This window comes from Convolutriloba macropyga, chromosome 4, assembly GCF_964194025.1.
Source record: "Convolutriloba macropyga chromosome 4, txConMacr16.3, whole genome shotgun sequence".
In the NCBI taxonomy this organism is placed as follows: Eukaryota; Metazoa; Xenacoelomorpha; order Acoela; family Convolutidae; genus Convolutriloba; species Convolutriloba macropyga.
Window position 1 is genome coordinate 1459404 of NC_134471.1, and position 22962 is coordinate 1482365.

The window sequence follows — 22962 nt, forward strand, 5'->3', positions numbered from 1 at the left end:
CGAACTTGTTTTCGGTCGAACAGCCAACTTTGTTCTAAATTTTGTTCCGATAAGAGCTTCAAGTGAACAATTTATTGAAACGTATTTTAGCACTCATAAACACAAAATTTACACGGTTAGGAATTCAAAAGGCGCAGTTTGGGCAGTTAGGTAAAAGTTTATTGTCTGCGCGCAACTTTAAATTCTGGTTCTTCTTCATAATCGCTACTACTTTCAATGCACTCATTAGCTTCATAATTAATGAATGGGTTAGAGGAGGAAGAGCTGGAGCTGGTGTTAGCATCAAAGTCTACAATATCATAGCTATCAATATTGTCCTCGTTAATAATACTTGTCATTGCAACTCCCGGGTCTGGTGTTTTCCATTCCTCCGGGCTTTCTTTTGTTGTTGTATCCGGCACAACAAAACTATTATTATGGTCCCAGTTTGGACTCGAATCTAGAAGAGGGTTAGTATAATTTTCCACATTTTCGTAGTCCCACTCTACTTCATCGCTATCCCAAGAAAAATCTTCGACTTGGCAGTGATCAATTTTATAGTGGCCAAATGGTAGTGTTTTAATTCCCCCGTTCAAAATGTGGCGTTTATTATCAAAGGCAGAGAGACATATTTTATTTGTAGAAACCGTTTGTAGAACATGCTTTTCCGAAACAATCTTTGTATTTTCAGCGCGCAGTGTACTACCAGTCACAAGTGTGTTATTGTAGTCTGCATGTCGAAGCAAATTTTTGGGCTGCTCTGGTTATTCCTTTTTGGCGGACATTTTTCGGTTACCTATAAAAAGAAAAAAAGCAGTCAAATCATGACAATCATACAAGGTTAGTTGTTACTTTGTTAGTTTTTTCTTGAATCATTAAACATAAAATACTCACCCGCGGAAGTAATGCTGTACAGCTTTGGCTTCAGACATATAAACTCATTATATATAATCCCCAGCAAATTCGTCTTTGAATGTGAAGACGACGCGTTTATTTTCTTCGCTATACAGTTTGTGATCTTCTGGGTAATTTGAGAAGTCAAACTGATCAAGAACATTGCTCTCCTCCAGTTCACGGTAGAGATCTTCACAATTGATCCGGCATAGCAAGCTATCAGTATCACTATAGAGTAATTGACGGTCAAATGAAGATCGCATTGTTCCATAGTGAAACTGATAGATGTAGTATTTCGCCAGATCAAGTATTGTGGCCCCTACTATAGTTGGTGTATCCCAAGAGATTTTTGTTGGGCGGGAGGAGAGAGCTGCCATGTTCTCGCCAAACACTTTGAATTTATCAAACTCAAACTTGCTTACTATGGTTAGGGTTCGTCTTGCGTCTCTCGTAAGCTCGATTTTCATCCGTCGACGTTTCGATTCGCAGTTTTTCCCTGTAGCACACGATGCATTTTCCTAACAAATAATCCCAAGTTAACATACAGTTTCAACAGCTTGTAATGCAGCACATAATGATCTTTGTCGAAGAAAGTCTGCAACAGTTTTGGAACTTTTGAGGGGGGTAAGTTATGACTCTCTCGCAAATTTACTTGGTAGTCGCTGAGCCAGTCATCCTCAACAATATTTTTTGATGGTGCGAGGGGGAAGTCCTGATGGTAATCGTGTAGATTTGCTGGATAATGCAAGTCGACTTCCACGAAGTAACCGACAGGGTTATCATCAGGATAGTTTAGTATCTCAGCCAGTGTAATATCAGAGTTCAGCGTAAAATCTGACTGAGGGAGTTTTTTATTTTGCATGACGCCGCCGGATAGGTTATTGGCGTCCACACTGCAGCCAAATATTGAGGGTTGTGAAGAGTCATAATCTGGCGAAAATTCATTATTTGCTGTAAACTTTCTCATCTCGTAGAATGAACATACTCCCCCACGTACTGCGCCTTCTATCATATCGAGGTGCTCGCGTTCTGTAAGCAAGTCGACTTCTGCCTTGCATATTCTCAATGATGCTTCCGTAGCCATATTTGTCAGTGTGTAAAAGTGCCTGAAGTCGAGTTTTTAGGTGGAGAAACTGAGCTCTCTGTGGAACTCACAAACGCATGCGAGAAGAGCGCAATCGGTTTTCAGGTATGCATCGTGGTAGTCTTGTAGAGTTTGACAATTCAGAGTTTTCCACATCGTCTTGGCATGGTTCAAGTTTTCTTGAGTTATTGTTATTGCGTTTCCTTCTAAAGTGTTACGCCATTCATTAAGTGGCGGTAGGAATTTTTCGCTGAACTTTTCTCGACCGCTAACATATGAATAGGGGTAATGTTCTTTGCTGGAGGAGCTTCAATTCTGTTGAGGATAGGTTAGGAAAGACAGAAGCAAGTATTCCAAAACAATCTCTTGGTAAAATGTCAACCAACTTTTCGAGAGACGAATTCATCATTTTGAATAAATCAATAAACCTCAGATTTTCATACTTTTTGATCACTTTTCCATCATCTAGGGTTATGGTCTCCACGAGCACTCCAAAGTTCATGAAAATGTACTTTTCATCAGTAGACGGAATTACACTTACAGTGGTTGTTGGCTCACAAGATTGCAGGGCTAAACAAATGTGGTGAAGATCATAATTTTGTATATTATGGCCCACCAAAGGGGTAAAGTTGACGTTCCTCCGTGCTCGGTTGCCTTTTTCATAAGCCCAGCCAAGAAATTGTCCGCTGTAGTGGCAGTGATCCATATCTATTGATGACTGTTCATCATTATCGTCAAAGGGTTCGTTACATATCCAACATTCCCTAGCTGCACTTTTCGGATACTGGCTACGGTCACCTCTGAAGAAAGGAAAAGCTCGTTTGCGCTTGTATATATCCTTGGCTAGTGTGTTTAACATGTTTACAAATTTAGTAATGCAATCTTCAGAGCTGTCCACGTGGAAGAAGATGGGTTTTGTTGAGTTGTGATTTATTACCGTAAGTGAAAAACCACAGGGCTCGTGTTTTTCAATAACTCTGGTGTATGCGTTGTTCCCTTGGGTCGTGCATCCTGCTACTGGACACAAGAAGGATTCGAAGTCAAAGTAAATGACTAATGGAACAAACCATGTAGCGGCCAAGTTTTTGAATTCATATAAATTTTTTCCCGGAACTGGTAATCGAACAACAGCCGGCGCATTTTCACAGCAGGTCTCCATATGTTCGGTAAGCTTTGCAAGGCCTTCTTCTCACAACAAGAAACAATTCCGGCAAATATGAAACGCAAAGCGAAAATTGGTATTTCGGAGTTGACAGACTACCTTGACCAAATTGGTAATCAATACATAATGGTAACAGTCTGCTTCGTATAAAAGCAAAAGATCCATTGTGAAGTTTGAGACAAACTTTGACACTCTGAGTGGAAATAAGTCTCTAGCATCATAACCAAAAACGTTGATTCGAACTTCATTTAGATTTTCGAACTGATTGATGTCTTCAAGCCCCTTGGGCATATCGAAGTGTCCAGTTGGTTGATGAAGGTTGGCTTGCTTGTAAGTTTCGGGTGAAGTTTTGTCTGTGTTGTAGTTCCTTCCTGGTCGATCTCAGCTAATATTGTTGTGCATATGATATGCAGCAATATAGCAGTAAAGGAAGCAATTTGCGTCCTCATGGTTACGAATATTAAGTAAACCGCGGCAATTTTGTAATTTTGATGGTAATGCAATGTAAGACGAGCCAGTTATAGGTTGGTAACGGGCAAAGTTCACAGTTATTTTGATAACTTTCTCAAGCACCCAACCACTACCATTAGAGGCAAATGTCGTTAGCACTATCATCATCTTCTCGACCATAGTCCAGAAGGTCTCACTGCTAAGTCCCTGACTATAAACCGGTGTCATGAGCGATTTTGCATAAATTTCAATAAGCTCATCTTCCTGATCTTCGTTTTGACTCGGCTTTCGGAGTTGAAGATGAGCACTAAATTGAACTTTTTGCGATCCTTGTGAGAGTTTTTGTTCTATAAGCGAATCGATTTGTGGTTTATGCTGGAGCATAAACTAAGTAATGTCTGTGCTGGCTTGGTTCTGTGTTGGCTTGGTAGCTCTGAAGGGTACCATTAAAGGCAGTTTCAGCCGGCGCTTGAGTTGGTTGAAATTGATCGCCAAAGACAGGTAAAGAATGCAAAGAACTCATATGATGAGCAAATAGTCTGGTGTCGTTAAAACTCATATAGCAGGACCGACAACAGTTTGTAAATTTTTGATGACAAGTCCTCATGTGTTGTTCCAGTTCAGAAATTTTTCTACAAGTGAATGTACAAATACAACAGGTAAAGACTGGTAAACCAACTTCGTGGGGGTGGTAGCGATGCTCTTGTTGAGATTGATTTCCCCGGTTAGCAATTGTTGCCGAACAATATTTGCAATTGAAAGACATAGTTGGAAAATTCAAGATTCAAAAGTGAGCAGAGATAATGACAACTTTCGTAAACATGTAATTCAACTTCAAATGGCGAATTTCTCTCTATTCTACACGAGTCTCTTATAATAGGCGCGCAATTTAAACTTTCAAAGTTTTCGAATTTGATTGGATAATATGAGCGCGCATTTTGTCCCAGCTTTAGTCAACTACTACGAACATATCAAGTTGCGTTGAACTAAAAGTAGCGCTTTACGTTTCCCACTGAACAACACTGACATGATAAAACTTGTTTGAGATTTTCGAATATTTAGTGCAATATACAAAAAGACGTCTAAAACCATGAATAGTTATTTTTAGTTTTTAGCTATATGTCATGCGACAAAACATATATCCTTGGCTAGTGTGTTTAACATGTTTACAAATTTAGTAATGCAATCTTCAGAGCTGTCCACGTGGAAGAAGATGGGTTTTGTTGAGTTGTGATTTATTACCGTAAGTGAAAAACCACAGGGCTCGTGTTTTTCAATAACTCTGGTGTATGCGTTGTTCCCTTGGGTCGTGCATCCTGCTACTGGACACAAGAAGGATTCGAAGTCAAAGTAAATGACTAATGGAACAAACCATGTAGCGGCCAAGTTTTTGAATTCATATAAATTTTTTCCCGGAACTGGTAATCGAACAACAGCCGGCGCATTTTCACAGCAGGTCTCCATATGTTCGGTAAGCTTTGCAAGGCCTTCTTCTCACAACAAGAAACAATTCCGGCAAATATGAAACGCAAAGCGAAAATTGGTATTTCGGAGTTGACAGACTACCTTGACCAAATTGGTAATCAATACATAATGGTAACAGTCTGCTTCGTATAAAAGCAAAAGATCCATTGTGAAGTTTGAGACAAACTTTGACACTCTGAGTGGAAATAAGTCTCTAGCATCATAACCAAAAACGTTGATTCGAACTTCATTTAGATTTTCGAACTGATTGATGTCTTCAAGCCCCTTGGGCATATCGAAGTGTCCAGTTGGTTGATGAAGGTTGGCTTGCTTGTAAGTTTCGGGTGAAGTTTTGTCTGTGTTGTAGTTCCTTCCTGGTCGATCTCAGCTAATATTGTTGTGCATATGATATGCAGCAATATAGCAGTAAAGGAAGATGAACACTAAATTGAACTTTTTGCGATCCTTGTGAGAGTTTTTGTTCTATAAGCGAATCGATTTGTGGTTTATGCTGGAGCATAAACTAAGTAATGTCTGTGCTGGCTTGGTTCTGTGTTGGCTTGGTAGCTCTGAAGGGTACCATTAAAGGCAGTTTCAGCCGGCGCTTGAGTTGGTTGAAATTGATCGCCAAAGACAGGTAAAGAATGCAAAGAACTCATATGATGAGCAAATAGTCTGGTGTCGTTAAAACTCATATAGCAGGACCGACAACAGTTTGTAAATTTTTGATGACAAGTCCTCATGTGTTGTTCCAGTTCAGAAATTTTTCTACAAGTGAATGTACAAATACAACAGGTAAAGACTGGTAAACCAACTTCGTGGGGGTGGTAGCGATGCTCTTGTTGAGATTGATTTCCCCGGTTAGCAATTGTTGCCGAACAATATTTGCAATTGAAAGACATAGTTGGAAAATTCAAGATTCAAAAGTGAGCAGAGATAATGACAACTTTCGTAAACATGTAATTCAACTTCAAATGGCGAATTTCTCTCTATTCTACACGAGTCTCTTATAATAGGCGCGCAATTTAAACTTTCAAAGTTTTCGAATTTGATTGGATAATATGAGCGCGCATTTTGTCCCAGCTTTAGTCAACTACTACGAACATATCAAGTTGCGTTGAACTAAAAGTAGCGCTTTACGTTTCCCACTGAACAACACTGACATGATAAAACTTGTTTGAGATTTTCGAATATTTAGTGCAATATACAAAAAGACGTCTAAAACCATGAATAGTTATTTTTAGTTTTTAGCTATATGTCATGCGACAAAACATATATCCTTGGCTAGTGTGTTTAACATGTTTACAAATTTAGTAATGCAATCTTCAGAGCTGTCCACGTGGAAGAAGATGGGTTTTGTTGAGTTGTGATTTATTACCGTAAGTGAAAAACCACAGGGCTCGTGTTTTTCAATAACTCTGGTGTATGCGTTGTTCCCTTGGGTCGTGCATCCTGCTACTGGACACAAGAAGGATTCGAAGTCAAAGTAAATGACTAATGGAACAAACCATGTAGCGGCCAAGTTTTTGAATTCATATAAATTTTTTCCCGGAACTGGTAATCGAACAACAGCCGGCGCATTTTCACAGCAGGTCTCCATATGTTCGGTAAGCTTTGCAAGGCCTTCTTCTCACAACAAGAAACAATTCCGGCAAATATGAAACGCAAAGCGAAAATTGGTATTTCGGAGTTGACAGACTACCTTGACCAAATTGGTAATCAATACATAATGGTAACAGTCTGCTTCGTATAAAAGCAAAAGATCCATTGTGAAGTCCATAGCAAAAGTCCATAGTGCAATATACAAAAAGACGTCTAAAACCATGAATAGTTATTTTTAGTTTTTAGCTATATGTCATGCGACAAAACATATCAATTGCAACTTTTAATTAAATTTCAGGTTTAGTTAAAGTAAACTTTAATGAATTTTTAATGACATTTCAATCAAAAATGTTCATCTTTTTTCTTCATCTTGATAGCTAATAAGCTCTATTGAAGAGTGAACACTTGTGTTTCAACCTTTTAGATGTAATATTACACTTCAGTAGCCTACCTAAAAAGAAAATTTAGATCTGATTTCATCAGAATTTTTGAAAAACATTCCAAAAACATCGCTTTTTTCAACACTTTGTTAAATTTTAAGTACAAGGGATGCTTGGGAAGGTTATGATGCATAGTTTTAGTACTGTCACGGTGTTTGAACAGCTAATAAGTCCACTAAAAGCAAATGAAATGTTCATTTTTTTCGCTTAATGTTGCAAAAAAAAGAGATTTTTGTAGTTTTTTCACTGTAGATACCGATGGGTGCGTCTGGCGATGTTGGGCGTCGTAACAAAAAATGCTCCCCTGGCACTAAAACGTGGGAACCGACAAGAAAAAATCCCTCATCTTTATCAGGAAAAAAGTTCGATTTTCTGTCAATCAAGATCAATCAATGTCATCACATGACAGCCAATGACAAGCCCCCTGTTGCAAGCATTTTTCGATGACAGCTGTTATGAGATGATTTTGTCTCCAGCCCCCAAAAAATTGGTTTTTTTTAAAAAAACCTGGTGTATCATTATTATTTCGGGTACTTCAATTGCTAATTAATGCCAGATGTTAATGAGACGTTAATGTCCAGATGTTTTGAAAATCGGCGAAGGAGCCGTTTTTCGGCCCTGACCCTTATGACCAAAAGTGACAAGCATGTATCAGTGATTACAAATCCGTTTAAAAAAATGGGAATTTTTTTTCAATTAATTACTAATTAGACTAATTAGGTGCTAATTAGATGTTAATTAATGGTTAATTATCTCATGAAGGATTGAGTTTAAATTGACGAGCGTTATGAGCTTTTTTGTAGTGCAGTGTCTGATAGTATCAACCAAATAGTCAGTTTCATCCCAACTATCTGTTGGAGCCAAATTTTTTTGGGGTCAAAGGTCACCATGAAAAACAAAAAAAAATTTTTTCGTTTTTTTTTCAACTTTTTTTTTTAGAAAATTGTGCTTTTTTTAATCATATCGATAGCCCACATTAATCGCTTGGTAATGACGTTCAAGTTTTGAGTTTTCGTTCCGTCGAAGAAAATTTATTCGGCAAAAAACCGAAAAAATCTCATTTCAAAAAAAAACCTTTCTTTTTTCCTCTTTTTCGCTGAAAAAATGATGTTTTGCTAGTTTAACTAACACCTCAAGGTATATCCAAGAGGCTGCGCTGGTATTATACCAGCATACCAAGAACGATTTGCTAAATGAGTTTTTTGTTTGATAAGGAGTTTATGCATTTTTTGAAGCTTTTGTTCAGACCTATTTTTACATTTTAATAGCTTTCTCAACAAATTTTCTCTCAAACAATCAGAAGCTTGGTTGCTTCCTGATATATATTACCTTCTGAACATGTCCATTTTCAAAATTTTCTCTCAACTCTGTCTCACTAAACAGTACTGTTTTTGTGAACATGTTTGAACATGTCCATTTTTGTAAAATTCTGATTCTGAAGTCTGCTAGCTACGTAAAAACATTAAAAGAAGAGTGTCAATTAGCGAGCTATTCACAAAAGATAGTAACACAACACACCAAATTGCAAAGGAAATATATTTCAATATTAATTAAGTTGTTAGAGGTCAAAAAAGTCCATTAGAGAGTCTTCTTGTCTTCGTTTTTATGGTGCTGCGCATACTACTGGAGTTTTCGAGCAATTGGGTGTCTTGACATCGGCTGAGTTTGTTTGGGGTTGTGGTGTCTGAAAGTTTGAACCAGATAAAATTTTGACATCAAACTGATTTGTATTTGCAAAATTGTCAGAGATTTTGTTCTTCCTCCGGAAATCCTCAAAGAGTGAGGGGCTTGGGGTTGGAGTAAAAGTTGGGCTTGGATCCACAGCAGGAGTTGTTGGAACACTGACTGAAACACTCGGTGGCTGATTGTCCGGGGAGGATGGTGATGATTTGACACCCCACATATCACCCAATTGTTCGTAGGCTTGATATATACCGAGTTGATTCTCTAATAAGGGCACACAGTTGCAGTCGTATCTGTACAAGATACGTCTCACTTCCTCCGGTTTCTTCAGTCGAATGCATTTGTGGTATAGTTTTTGGTGGTAAGTGTTCTCCAGAAGTAATGATACTGGATTCAGCCGGCTCCGATTTTTCCGGTGGGGCAGCAATAGCGTTAATAAATAGCTTCGGTATCAAACAATGCTGGTAAGTGTACCACAAATCGTTTTTTTTTCTGTTGTATCAGAACGACAAAATTTTCAAACACGGTTTGGTAAACAAGAGTTCTCTCAAAAGAGATAGCACGGACAATGTTTTGAAGTTCAAGTTCGATTCAATTGTTAACTCTTAAGTAGGAGCAAAAGAAAGAAATTAACACAAGTACAAAGTTCTTTCCCAACATGTGTTTCGCAAGGTTCGCCTTATCTAAGACCAAACAAATGATCGGAGCATAATCACACCTAGTTGCATAATATTTTGTATATAACATGTGGTTAGCCACACTGTGGTCCCATTACAGAGGAATTTGGGGTCACATCTGTTTTTTAGTGGTTTTATGTAAATTGCGTGTGGTCTCTGCACGACACTATCTAGGGTCACTTCTGTTCTAAATCAACTTGTATGTAAAATACATGGGTCCCTACACTATTAATGGTTAACTATCTCCCACACAGAAGTGTGGGTTGTGCTGATAAACTTATGGCTTTATATACAAAACACATGTACTGGTTATCTTTGTTCGCAAGTCGGTTCTGGTGCTTTATAGAGGTATGGTCTTTATTAACTATTATCTAAAAATGAACACAAATACAAAACTTCTTTCCCAACATGTGTTTCGCAAGGTTCGCCTTATCTAAGACCAAACAAAAGATTGGAGCATAATCACACCTAGTTGCCTAATATTTTGTATATAACATATAGTTAGCCACACTGTGGTTCCTTTACAGAGGAATTTGGGGTCACATCTGTTTTTTATTAGTTTTATGTAAATTGTATGTGGTCTCTGCCCGATACTATCTAGGGTCACATCTGTTCTAAATCAACTTGTATGTAAAATACATGGGTCCCTACACTATTAATGGTTAACTATCTCCCACACAGAAGTGTGGGTTGTGCTGATAAATTTATTGCTTTATATACAAAACACATGTACTGGTTATCTTTGTTCGCAAGTAGGTTCTGGTGGTTTATAGAGATATGGTCTTTATTAAATATTATCCAAAAATGAACACAAGTACAAAATTCTTTCCCAACATGTGTTTCGCAAGGTTCGCCTTATCTAAGACCAAACAAAAGATTGGAGCATACCTTTTAGTCACGTCTACTTGCATAATACAGCTCTTTGTTTATAGCATGTGGTTAGCCGCACGGTGGTTCCTTTACAGAGGAATTTGGGGTCACATCTGTTTTGTTTTTTTAATGTAAATTTTGTGTGGTCTCTACACTATACTATCTAGGGTCACATCTGTTCTAAATCAACTTGTAAAATACATGGGTCCCTACACTATTAATGTTTAACTCTCTCCAACACAGAAATGTGGGGTTGTGTTGATAAATTTATTGGTTTATATACAAACACAAGTACTTGTTATCTCTGTTCGCAAATAGGTTCTCGTGGTATATAGAGGTATGGTTTTAATTAACTATTATCTAAGGTCACATACGTATAACAGTCTAAAATGAACAGTCTCAAGTACGCCGTGGGGCGTACTTGAGATTGTATTCATCAATCACTTGGATTTATTTAAAAATATGACGACACTGATTTGATCCCAACTTCCCGCGCCTCTTAACTTCGTAGTTATTACATTATGTTGACTGAAAGTGGTAAAACAAGTTGCCTACCATGCCTTTTACTTCCTCAAAAGACACACAGTTTGGAGATTGCTATTTCGACATTTCCCAAACAGAAAAGCGTTTGGTAAGGGCAACTTTAAAAACGTACGAGAGAACCGGAATATATGTGTTTCTAAAGTTGTTCAAGAAAGCGGCTGAGGATTACGAGTTTGAACAGAGAATTTCTCTGACTCTAGAAGAGTTTGGAAATTTAGTCAAAGAAGCAGAAAAAATACGTGAATCTGCAACGCAAGATTTCCCATCAAAACCGCCCCCAGCAAAGAAGCAGAAATTTGATCAGTGTAGTAAAGATGGTGGAAGCAATGTTTGAGCGATCTCCCAACTATTTCAAACAATTTCAAAAGCAGTTCAAGTTTTTAATTGCAGACGAAAAGCCAACTTAACAGCTTCGAATAACTATGCTGTGTGTCCTCATTTTGAGTCTGAATTTTGTCAGTTACCCACTAACCATTTTCACGTTCTGATTGAGAGTGCAACCGATGTTGAGACCATGAAGCCAATCAAAACTTTTGCAGTTCCATGTCTCTTCACTACCTTCAGACACTTATTTTCAACTTAAACAAGTCTGGAATTTAAAGGAGATAAATTTTCAAAATTACAGCTTGCCGTTGACTTTAATAACAAATCTGGAGGGAAAATGGATACAGCAAATGTACGCAGGCGACTTCCAACCTTGGCAACAGCGGAAATCAAACTACCAAAATCTACAACGGTCACTAACAGAGTCTCAAAAACATTGGCAAGAGCTACATCAATTGTACCACAGAAAACGATTCACAATTTTGTGTGTTCTACAATTTCATCGAAAACTCAAACTGAACAATTTAGTAGTGAAACTTTGAAAAGAGTGGAATCAATTTTGAGTGGTCCTCATTCTGGTGCTTTTTGTCAAATTATTGATATATTTATGAGTGGTTTTGGAAAACTAAACATAGATTCTGATTTACCTTTTGTTCGTCTTGTATATGAAGAAAAAACTCAGATTAAAAAAAATTTATTCCACAATGTTAGTTTTGTTAGAGCATCATGTGAAGAGCAAAGCGAATCAATTGAAAATCACTACAATTTACAATTTGTCTATTATCAAATATTAAATGAGCAATAAAAACACAAAAGAGTCCGCACAATTCTGAGTTTTGACTTTGAATTGGTTGGTGTTCAAGTAATTGGTGAAACTGTACAATTTTTTTTGCGAATCGTTGATAAATATTCCTGTAAGAAGGCAAGGATCGTCCAAGGGGATCAGCAAACAGAAGACGGTTGCTTTGTTCACAAATGAGGAGCCAGTGCGTGCCAGGACTTTGAGATTTTGACGCGTTTACTATTAACAAAGTGTTTGATTTCAATTTTGAAGGAAAATTGTCTGCTGCAAATACACCTTGAAATTTGTGCTTTAGTTTTTAACATCTCTGAATTAAAGCATTAATGTCGTCTTCGTCCATCAGTTTGTTAGAATATGATTTTTTGACACTCGTCGCGCAGTATCAACAAAAATTGTACTAGCTTTTTCTCCAATGATAAAAATTTCAATGTTGGTCGGTAAGGACGCTGAAAACTTCAACTCGATAGATATGGAACAGTTTGTTAGCTCCGGATGTATAAAACCATGAGAAGCTTGTTGGGTGCTAGTCAGATCAAATACAATTATAAAATGGTTGGGATAGTCTGACAGACTTATTCTGTGTCCATTGTCAAAATAGGCTAAATCCGATATTGTATTAAAATAAAGGCGTTTCTTATCAGTTGTAGATATTGGGCTATCAGCCACTGGTAACCCGTTGCGATAAATAAATATCTGTTCCAAATCAAATTTATGAAAATGAAATGGATTTTGCATGTTGTTGCCCAAAAAAGTTTCGTTTGTATTGAGACAAATGGCTAATCTTCGGATTGGCTGTCGTGCAAAAATATCCTCTTGCTTCCCACTATGCAGACCAGTTGAAGCCAAAAACGTCTTTGTCAAAGTTTCAAAGTAGGGATAGGAAGCAGGGCTGGTAAGCAAGGTTTTTTCAATGGCAGACACGACCTCGTCATTCAATGTCATCTTGCGAACGTACAAATTAGCTTCAACAATTTTCACCTTGTAATGTTTTGCAGCATCATCGGAAACGATAACAAAATCATCAATAGATCATCTGAATGCAATACGAAGTGTTACACCACTGAGCAAATGTTTATCACATGTGAAAAAGTCTACCGCTACTTTACCATAAAAAGTGCATTCTGCAGACTCTCTGACTGAGTTTTTTCTTCGAGCAATTTCCGCTGCTTTTATTGCAGATGGATCTTCATCGTAAGAATAGCCTTGACATGCCAACCAAGTGTTCTTTGCATCTTTGTTATAGGAGAACTCAGTTTCTATAAAACTCTTGTGTGCGTAATTTCCATTTGCGTTAGAGATTTTCAATCCGTTGGCTGACACTGTGCAGTCAGAGAAAAGTGAATGCAACACATTATTGCAAAAGTAAGGAGCATCGGTTCTAGCAGTGTCAGCAGTAGCTGCCCCGTCATATTTGAGATCAGCTCCCGAAGACTGAACGATTTTGCATTTGATTTCTAAAAAAAATTTTTGTAAATCAATAAAGTTGTTACGGTCACCAGTTACCTCGAACTCTAACATGGGTCCATCAGGACTATAAACAGGTCCCAATTTTTGACAAAAATTTCCATCGAAAGTTACCAAGAGCGCCGGTCTCTCAAACAGATCCAAAGAGCTATGGGTTGCTTCGTTTGATAACAGGCTAGCGATCATATTTAACTTGAGAGAAGAAATCAGACCGACTTCTTTTTGGAACTTTTTGTTTTGAAATGACCAACTTTTGTTTGGTTAATCTTTTTCTTGGTGATTTTTATGAGCGACTCCTAATAGTTTTTCTTTGTTGGCGAAGTCTTGATCCCACTGTTTGTTTTTTAACAGTGTTGCTTATTGTATTTTTGAGTGTTTATTTGGGTGATTTTTTACTGCTGACAACGTCTAACAACTCTGGAACACTTTGCCTTAAAAGTTTTTTTCCAATACGTTTTGCAGTAGTAAGAATGAAACGTCGAGCTAAGTGTAAAGCGACCCGCCCATTTCCCGCAGCTAATGCACCAAAACCGCTGCCTCTTTACCTGTAGTGGCCAGAGAATTGTGGTAAGGATGTTGCTTGGTTAGCGTGATAAGAGTCCATGCTAATTGGAAAATTTTTTGAACTGAAGAGTTAAAATGACTTTACCGGTTCCCGAAAAGGGTACCAATTCTCCCGTTTCGGTGCGATGCTCAATCGATATTGATTGTGTAGTGTTTGATAAGAGTTTTTTGTAATCTAAATTGGAAAAAAACAATTCGATGAGTTGGTTCAAGCTCGCAGACACTACCGTTTTTTAGACGTTGTTTTGAATCAATGACTCGAAGCAAGGGGGCTTTTGTATCACCAACGTACTGGTACTCAATAATATTCGTATATAAAAAAATTAAGTGCTTTCCTGAGCAAAGATCAACGGGAAAATTCTCCATAGTATGCTGCCGTTTCATCACTCTTCATTAGTCTGTTTGATGTTGCGCTTTTCATTTTGTACCCTATGTGTACTCCACTGCCATCTTGAATGCCCGAAAAACCGATACTGCTCGGAATTTCTCTACTGGGAAAAGTAATTCCTTCATTTTTACCCATCAAAATTTCAAACTTTCCAGTTTTCTTGATCTCTCTGAATGAAAAGTTTGGTAGTCCAACAGTTCGTTTGATAGTAGTTAGTATGTCAACAACTGATTATATGTTCCCGTCATGATAGACAATTTCTCCCCGTTATAGGGACGAGAGATCACATTGGCTTCAGTAGCCCTTTTCTGGCTGTCTTCGTACACTTTTAAGCTATATACTACCACATCTCCATTTACAATATGCTCAATTTTTGTGGGGAAAATGATCTCACTGAGAGCTACTCTCCAGTCACCAGCGAGTTGAATTTCATCGTTGAAAAAGTTTCGAAATGAACTGAGAGTGTTAGAGTCAAAAATTTCCATTGGAGCAGATGAAATAACATGCACAGTGAACTCATCAGTGAAACGGTTTTCACTCATTTTTCTCTATACGAACAAGCTGTAACTCTGGTTGATAAAATTTGCCTTCAATTTTGTCACAGTTTGCATCAATAAGTGAATACGTTGGTGGATTGAAGGTTGCTAAGCTTTCTACTTCAAATACTTCGTCGGTGAAAGATTGTTTATACCCTTTCCTGAAGGCTTCGTCCTTTTTGACAATTCTTACAAAATCTCCAAAGTAAAATTTGGGTCTCTGAAACTTGATTGTTTGAGCGCTCAAAGAGACAAGTCGTGGAACATCCTTTTTAGTGACTCTATTTGGAGCAAGCTTGGTTACGCGGTTGACCCGTGATTTAATTGTTTTCACAAATTGATCCAGTTTATCAATGTAGGAGTATGTCCACTTTTCTTCAAGGTACTTGTAGATAATGTTTTTTAGTGATCGAATGTTGCTCTCTGCGAATGCAGACTTTTTTCACTAAAAGTGCTGTATAAATGAATTTTTCGTTTGTTGCATAAGGTTTTGAAGGCTCCAAGAAACTCTGTACCATCATCAACCCACACTTTTTGTGGTTGCTTGTTTTTTATCATTCTTTTAAAGGCCGAGGCAGTTTAGGTTGCATACTTCGTTTTTAAGGGCTCCACGCGAAGGTATCTGGAAAGACAGTCGACCGCAACCAATAAATATTTAGCATTTCTGTTGTATTTTGGTAGTTTATCCACATAAGGCAAGTCAACGGACCAAATTTCATTTATGTCTTTTACTACTACTTTAAGTCTAGGAAATCGTAAACGAATTGGGCGATATTTTGTAAAAGATGGCTTGGTTTCCGAGTATGTCTTAACTTTACCAGAGAAAAATTTGCTTTGTTTTTTAATCGCGTTGGGTTTCCGAACGATGCAGGTCCCTTCAAATACAGTTGGTCCAACGTTTTTTTCTCAGAAGAAGTAAGACCATTTTTGCTGTTTGGTCTCGTCTTTTGCTGTCTTTTTTCTTGTGCCCGTTTTTTGTTTGGTTGGTAACTTGATAACTGCTTCCTGATTGTCCTCGTGGGCTTGCAAAAATGTCTTCTTCGCTTTCAGATGCTTCCAAGATCTGTTTGGCATAAGTATTCGACACTAAATGAGGTGAAATTTCGAGAGCTAATAACGCTCTAGAATGTTTTTGAATATCAATTTTCTTTGTTGACTGCTGTGCGTTATACAAAAAAGTTGACGCTTTTAAGCCAAGTGGTTGGTTATCAATATGAATGATACCACCTGGATCTTCTATGGATACCGTCGGGGATTCAAATATCTTGTTGAGAATGATTTCTGCTCTTCCGATTTTGTTTTTCTCCATCACTCCCAAATCTCTCATTATTGACTGAAACGTTGTAGTTGTATATTTTTTGACAATAGGTTCAATTTCACTGTCATCACTCATGGATTCCTCTTTTTCCTCATGGACTGTTTCAACTTTTATGCTGGGTTCTGTCTGGACTGCTCCATCCTCTTTTTCACTTTTTTCCGGTTTTTGAAATATGTTTATTTGAATGAGAGACAATTGCGTGGCTTTCTGTTTGTAAACAGGATTACCAAAGATTTCACTCTTTGCCGGTTTTGTTGACATGAACATTCTTTTGGGAATTAAAATAAATTCTTCAGTATACATTATCACTTCCTTAGATGAAAGTAACACGAGAGAGCAATACCTTTCAAAAGAACCTTGTTTTTAGCAAAAATCTGCTTTTTATTTTTTAACCTTGTTTGTTTTGATAAAAGTTTTTTAAATGAATTTTCCTGGCCTTGTATCAAAGTTTTCTTGACGGGAACGTTACCGTTGACAACATTAAGCAAACACTCGCAAAGAAAGTTAATAAAACTATTTGGTGCCGACATGATTAGTTCTTTTGATTTTATGTCCGATGTCTCTAACATTCGCAGCAGCATACAAAGCTCTTTCTCTCTCATTTCTCAAATTCGTTATAACAGCTTTAGCTGGGGGAAGGTAAAAAACGGATGGTCTTGTTGGAACAATATTGGAGCAGTTACGTAAAACGTCCGATGTTTTTGGATCCAGATCGATCAGTAAATGACCAAAGGGTTGTTTGGTTGCTAGCTCGTAGCTATCTTTCAAAAATTGCGTGTTATTAAGCTGTCGACCAATTAAACCAATCAGTTGAATGTCACGGGGTGATTTAAATAAAATGATGTGCGTTTTATTAAGATCAATAGTTCGTGACCAATTACTTTGTTGAAATAAATTGTGTTTTACTTATATTACACTAATGTTTTTGTGACGTCCTGCTGTAGCCAATTTCGAAAACTCTTTGTCATTGAAAATTTCTTCGCATGAATCGTCAAACACCAACAGACAGTTTTCGAGCTCCGATATCAAATCGAAGCTTGACAATTTGGTAAACTGTGTGTTTAATTTTGCCTCTAGTGACTTAAATTTGGGTTGTTCATGTTGGTAGAAATAAAAAATCGAGAAGAACTTTGGAGAAAATGTGCTTTCGATTAACATTCTGAAAATAAGCTCTGTTTTTCCACAACAAGACGGACCGCAAACGGCCATGAACAACCGGTCAGTTGTTGAAATGATTTTATTCATAATTTTGGGTTGGGAAGAGCATATCCAACTGTACAAGAAAGAAGAGAAAACCAAAATGTAGACTCTTCACATTCCAGCTGGAAAAACACAATTTTTACCAGAGAAACTATTATGAGAAAATTTTTAATAAAAACTTTTGTAAAATAAACAACTTCTGATCGTGGTATCCTTGAATCACAAAACCTCCATGATCGTGTTTCATGGTGATTATCATCAAACACTAAGTCAAATATTACCCCGCCCGTATCTAACTGATCCTCTGCTTTACTCATTTCAAAATAATTTTTTAAAAAAAGAGTTAAATTTGGTTATTTCATTATATAAATTTCATAAGTTACAAATTGTGAGTTTTGATTATCATTAATAAAAGTAATGGTGTAGTTCGCAATTACTCTTTCAGTTTTGTCTCTGAAAACAATTGACTGTACGTTGTTCTTTTCAATTCTTTGTCTTATTTCAGCTGGAAGGCTCTTATCGTTCAGTGACTTCAGAACTGGTACTGCACGCTTGGGCATAGGTAAAGGGGTTAGTTTCAGCTTTCGCATTTTCTCTTCCAAAGACATGGTACAATTGAAAGTACTCCAAAAGCGAAAGCTCCAGTACAGACAATTTGCTGTTTCCTCAGTACAGTTTGACCAAGACTGTCAACTTTTTCCTCTTTGACAAATGTAACTGTTAATTTATTTTCATCCGCTATACAACTGTAAACCACTAAATTTGGGGACAAGTTCACTTGAAGTAGAGACGGTGCTGCTTTTTCGGACCGTCGATTCATTCGTTAGCCACAGGTAAAAAAGTGTAGCTTTTTTTCTTGCAAAGTGTTTATTTCTTTGTCGCTTAGGACAGCTTAAAACATGTAAAGTACAAATTGGTGTATCGTAAAAAAGTTTCAAATTTTCAATTTTTGGACATAACAAAATCTCTAAATTGATAACGTCCTTCTTGAGAAGTTTCTGAAGAGTTTCTGTTTTTTCTGTTCCCTTTGCATAAAAATTTGCCAAGGGAAATCGAAGTGCTATGCTATCAAAAACTTGTTGCAAATAGCAATATGGATAATCTCCACTCTCCCAATTCAAATCATGGAGATATTTTGACACCCAACTGTATGATTGTCTCTCACTCGAAGACAGTTTGTTGAATGAAGTTGGGGGTAAAAATGACACAGTATCGCAATAATTGTCTGTCGAAACAGCTAGTTCTTTGATAATAAAACAAGACGTTTTATGTCGAAAGCCTTCAAAATCAAGAACAACTGGTCGTGATTTCAACATTCCAGCAAACTGAATAAATTGCTTTTAAAAGTTTTTACATATAGACAGAAGGCAAGTCCTGTCACATGACCAAGGTACTCGTTTGTCACTGGACAGGGTAGGACATACGAATAGCCCGGCCCTGTTTCACTATATTCAAAGACAAAACCTGAAGCGTCGTGAAGTATAGAATGTAACCTCAAAATTTTGTAAGACTTGAAATACTTGTCCAGAGAAGAATTATCAATACCAATCAGTCCACCATAGGGTCTCATTTTCATCGCAATATCCAAATCAAGGTCAGATCAAGTACTGACATGTTGCCAAGAAATAAACAAACCTTTCATCGTATTGAGTATAATCCTTTTTCAATTCCTTGTATATTTCGTGAATAGCTTTTAAATCAACCGTCGCTAGGGTTGTCATGACGGAAAAATGAGTTTCAAGGCGGCCTAATCCCCTTAATCCCTTTCCGTCTAGGATAACCCCCTATTATCCCATGTTTAAGTATCGTAGGATAACCCCCCACTCTCTTGAGACAGTATTTACTTACTACTCAGAGCAATTGTATAGAAAGAGAGGTATTAGTGTTAGGTGTGTACACAATTTGTTGTGCAAAATTATGGCAGAAGCTGGCAAAATTATGTATGATAAGCGGCTATTAGCGTTGTATTAGCAAGTTTGCCGTAAAAGAGTGACCGATTATTTTTTAAGAAATGTACGAATATGGGCTGGCTGTGCAATTCTAAAAAAATTTGCTAATATATATATATATATATGTTTACACACATATATATATATATATATATATATATATATATATATATATAAATATATATATATATATATATATATATATATATATATATATATATATATAACAAACGATAAATGGTGGAATCAGAGCGTTTGTATAGAGAGGGAGGTATAAGTGTTAGGTGTGTACAAATTTTGCCGTGCAAATTTATGGCAAAATTTGGCAAAATTATGTAAGATAAGCGGCTATTAGCGTTGTCAAATCGGAAAATTCACCGCAATTTTCTTACATAGTTTTGCGTTGAATGCGTTCAATTCACAGAAAAAAATTCAACGCATTGAACGCAAATTTATGTTTTGCGTTGAATGAGTTGAAATCACAGAAATAATTTCAACGCATTGAACGACTAATTTAGCATCGATCTTATATAATTTTGCGTAGAACTTAACGTAGATGTTACATGATATCAACGCAATCACCTCCAATCTTAAATAATTTCGGGTTGAATTTGCCGCAGATCTTACATAAATTTGCGTTGAATTTAGCGTATATCTTATATAATTTTAACGCATTCAACTCCAAGCTTACATAATTCTGCGTTACTAAAATATCCCTTTTAGTTGATAGCAAATTTAATTGCCCAATTTCCATATCTTTAGCAAAAGTAAAAATGCCGGTTAAAGAACGTACTAAATCTAACATTTCTGGCCTCATTTATAGAAGAGAGAGATTAAAAACTTTGTTCAACATAGGAACAGATTGAATAAAAGGGCAACGAGGGCCGTAAAATTTTTTCAAAGCAACCTCACGCGCGTTATAAAAAAACTGAAAAATTTAAAATTTCTTTAATTTTTTGATGAATAATTTGCTATCAATCTTCGCATATTGACAGAGTTCAAGCTGAACAATCCAGAAGACAGGGAATGACTGAACCAACGCATCATGTTTGATGGAAATAAAGAATCAGACACATATTCAACGAAGTAAAGTCGTGCCAAACTTGCACGGAATAGGATAAGAACGCTGAATCATCGAGATCAGAGAAAAATAGAAACAAACAAAAAAGTGATTAAATATTTTTAGAAGATTTTCAACTTGATTTTACAGAGCCTACTTTGGATAAAGAAAAAAATGTTTTATAGCTTGCATAAACTGTTTTTGGAAGCATCCCTTATTGCAAGTCATTAATAGTTTCAATGCTGTTGCAATTTAAAAATTTCCAATAAATCTAACTATTTCGAAAGCACGGTGTGACGCGAAAATTCTGAAATCCAGCCAGATGTCTAAGAGGAAACACAGTTACTGATCTCCTGCAAAAAATATATTATCAAATTGATAAGTGCCCATTGAAGGATCGTTCTCTCGCAGAAAGTCTTATATAGACTATCGAATGACAATTAAAGTGATAAAAATTTGATGAATTGTAACCCTTCTTTAAGTAAAAAAGGTAATAAAATCTAGTGTCCAGCATATGTAAACTGATAACGACACAAATCGGAGATTTTCTAATAAACGTTGTCGAGGTATCAAGCGCCCCTTTGTCAAAATAACCTGCAGAAGTAACGTACAAAACTTTTCATTTTACAGTAATACAGAAAACAATTGTCTAGTTTTTGTTGCAAATCGTGTTATAAATTAGACTAGTATACTAAAATAGTAGTTGTGCTGTCCATCTTTTTCTCAATCAGTAATTCACGTTAAGATTTGTTGTTCACCTTTATCGATTTTTCTTCTAATTGGGAGGAAATTCTCTTTAGCACATCCCGTAATAAAGAAAACTTACTCATAAATTGAAAAATCCTTCTGAAATCCAGTTTCTGTCTTTTCGTCATTGCTTTTGAGCTTAGATAGAAATTATCAACTCTTTTGGTACGAATCGATTTTAGTATTCCGCCGACGGAAGAGTGAGAAAAAAATTGATAATATTGAAGATTCACTTCACACTTCTTCCATCTTATTTTGCAATCTCTAAACAATTTCTAATTTTTGCTAGAGGCTATTTGAAAAAATTATAGTGGAAAAAATAATTCTGAAAATGGAAAACTCCTACATTTTGCCTCCATGAAGCAAAATTTCTACAGCAAAAGAAACCATAAGAGGTAGTCAAAGCAAAAATGAAAAAAGATCCCTGGCTCAATGAATAGACATGAGCACAGATTACGAAAAAGTTGTTTTCAATAATGTACACAGATTTAAAATCAATCATTATCAATCAATGAGAAACAAAAACTGTAAGATCAAAAGGATATTCACATGAATAATATACACTTTGCACAGGCTCAATGAAAATTATTAATCAGAGCCGTCAACTGCACACAACAAAGGCTGTAAACGTAAACCAATTACGAAATTTTCAATATTCTAATAATTTTTATCAATTACAGACAGAACCAGAGCACGAAAGAATAAGAGAACAAAAATTCAAGACGAATTCACCGCCCAATTCTAAATTGTGAAATGCAGTTTAAAGCTGAATTAAAAATTAGCATAAAAAAGAGATCTTTATATTTGTATTAAGGAGGAAAAAAGAAATAAGATGAGGGTACATTGAAAATATTTGTTTACTTGAGAGCAATCTAAGTTTCCCAATTTCGCATAAATTATTATAGGCAGTACTTCGCTTATTACAGGAACAGATTAAGTAAAACGACATCGCGGGCTCTAAAAGTTTTTCAAAGCAACTTCAAGCGATTATAAAAAAATGAGGAAAAGGAAATTTCAGTTTTTGGTAATGGAGTTGCTATCGATGTTCGCACATAGACAAAATTTATGCTACAGAATCGAGAAGACGGGGAGCAACTTAACCAACGCATTGTGATTGAAGGACATTCAGAATCCGAGACAAACTGAACGAAGTCAAGCGATGCAAAACTTGCACGGAAAAGAGTAAGAATTTTAGAATTTCTTTGAGTAAGAATCAAGGAAAAAAAGAAACAACCTAACAAGTGATTAGCTCTTTTTGAAGATTATCAAATTGTGTACATTATTGTTATAGTGGCCGTTGGTAAGACAAAACCAACGAAAATGTTAAAATTCAGTGGAAAGAGTGGAATAAATATCATTTTGTTTTCAGAGCTACTTGAGAGCTTCAATTGAGATTCTGAAATCAACACATCCAATTTAGAGTCTGCTTTCATCGTTTCGAATTTATGAAATTGAAAAACAAAACACACTTTTGTGACACTTCTAGTCAATTCTGGTCAGTGGGGTCAATACCGATGAAATTTTTGCAACTGGTGCTTTTTAAAAATATAAAAAAGCTCACTCCACTCCTAATCGAATTTCCAACACCACAGATTTGAAATTTCTGTTAGACATAAAAAAGGAAGATGACTGGCAAAGCAAAGTTGGGTAAATATTAAATTGATTCTTTCATGACTTCTGGTGCTAAAATATGATACTTGAAATTGTTATCTCATTTTTTATCTAAATAATTAATACAAAAATTACATTTAGTATTGTTCGT

At 36.4% G+C, this 22962-nt stretch overlaps 1 protein-coding gene across 1 annotated transcript in view; it reads right to left on the minus strand.

Moving 5' to 3' along the window:
- Positions 1-22962, minus strand: part of LOC142338196 (uncharacterized) — a 59983-nt gene that overhangs the window by 17095 nt on the left and 19926 nt on the right. The window lies entirely within an intron of this gene.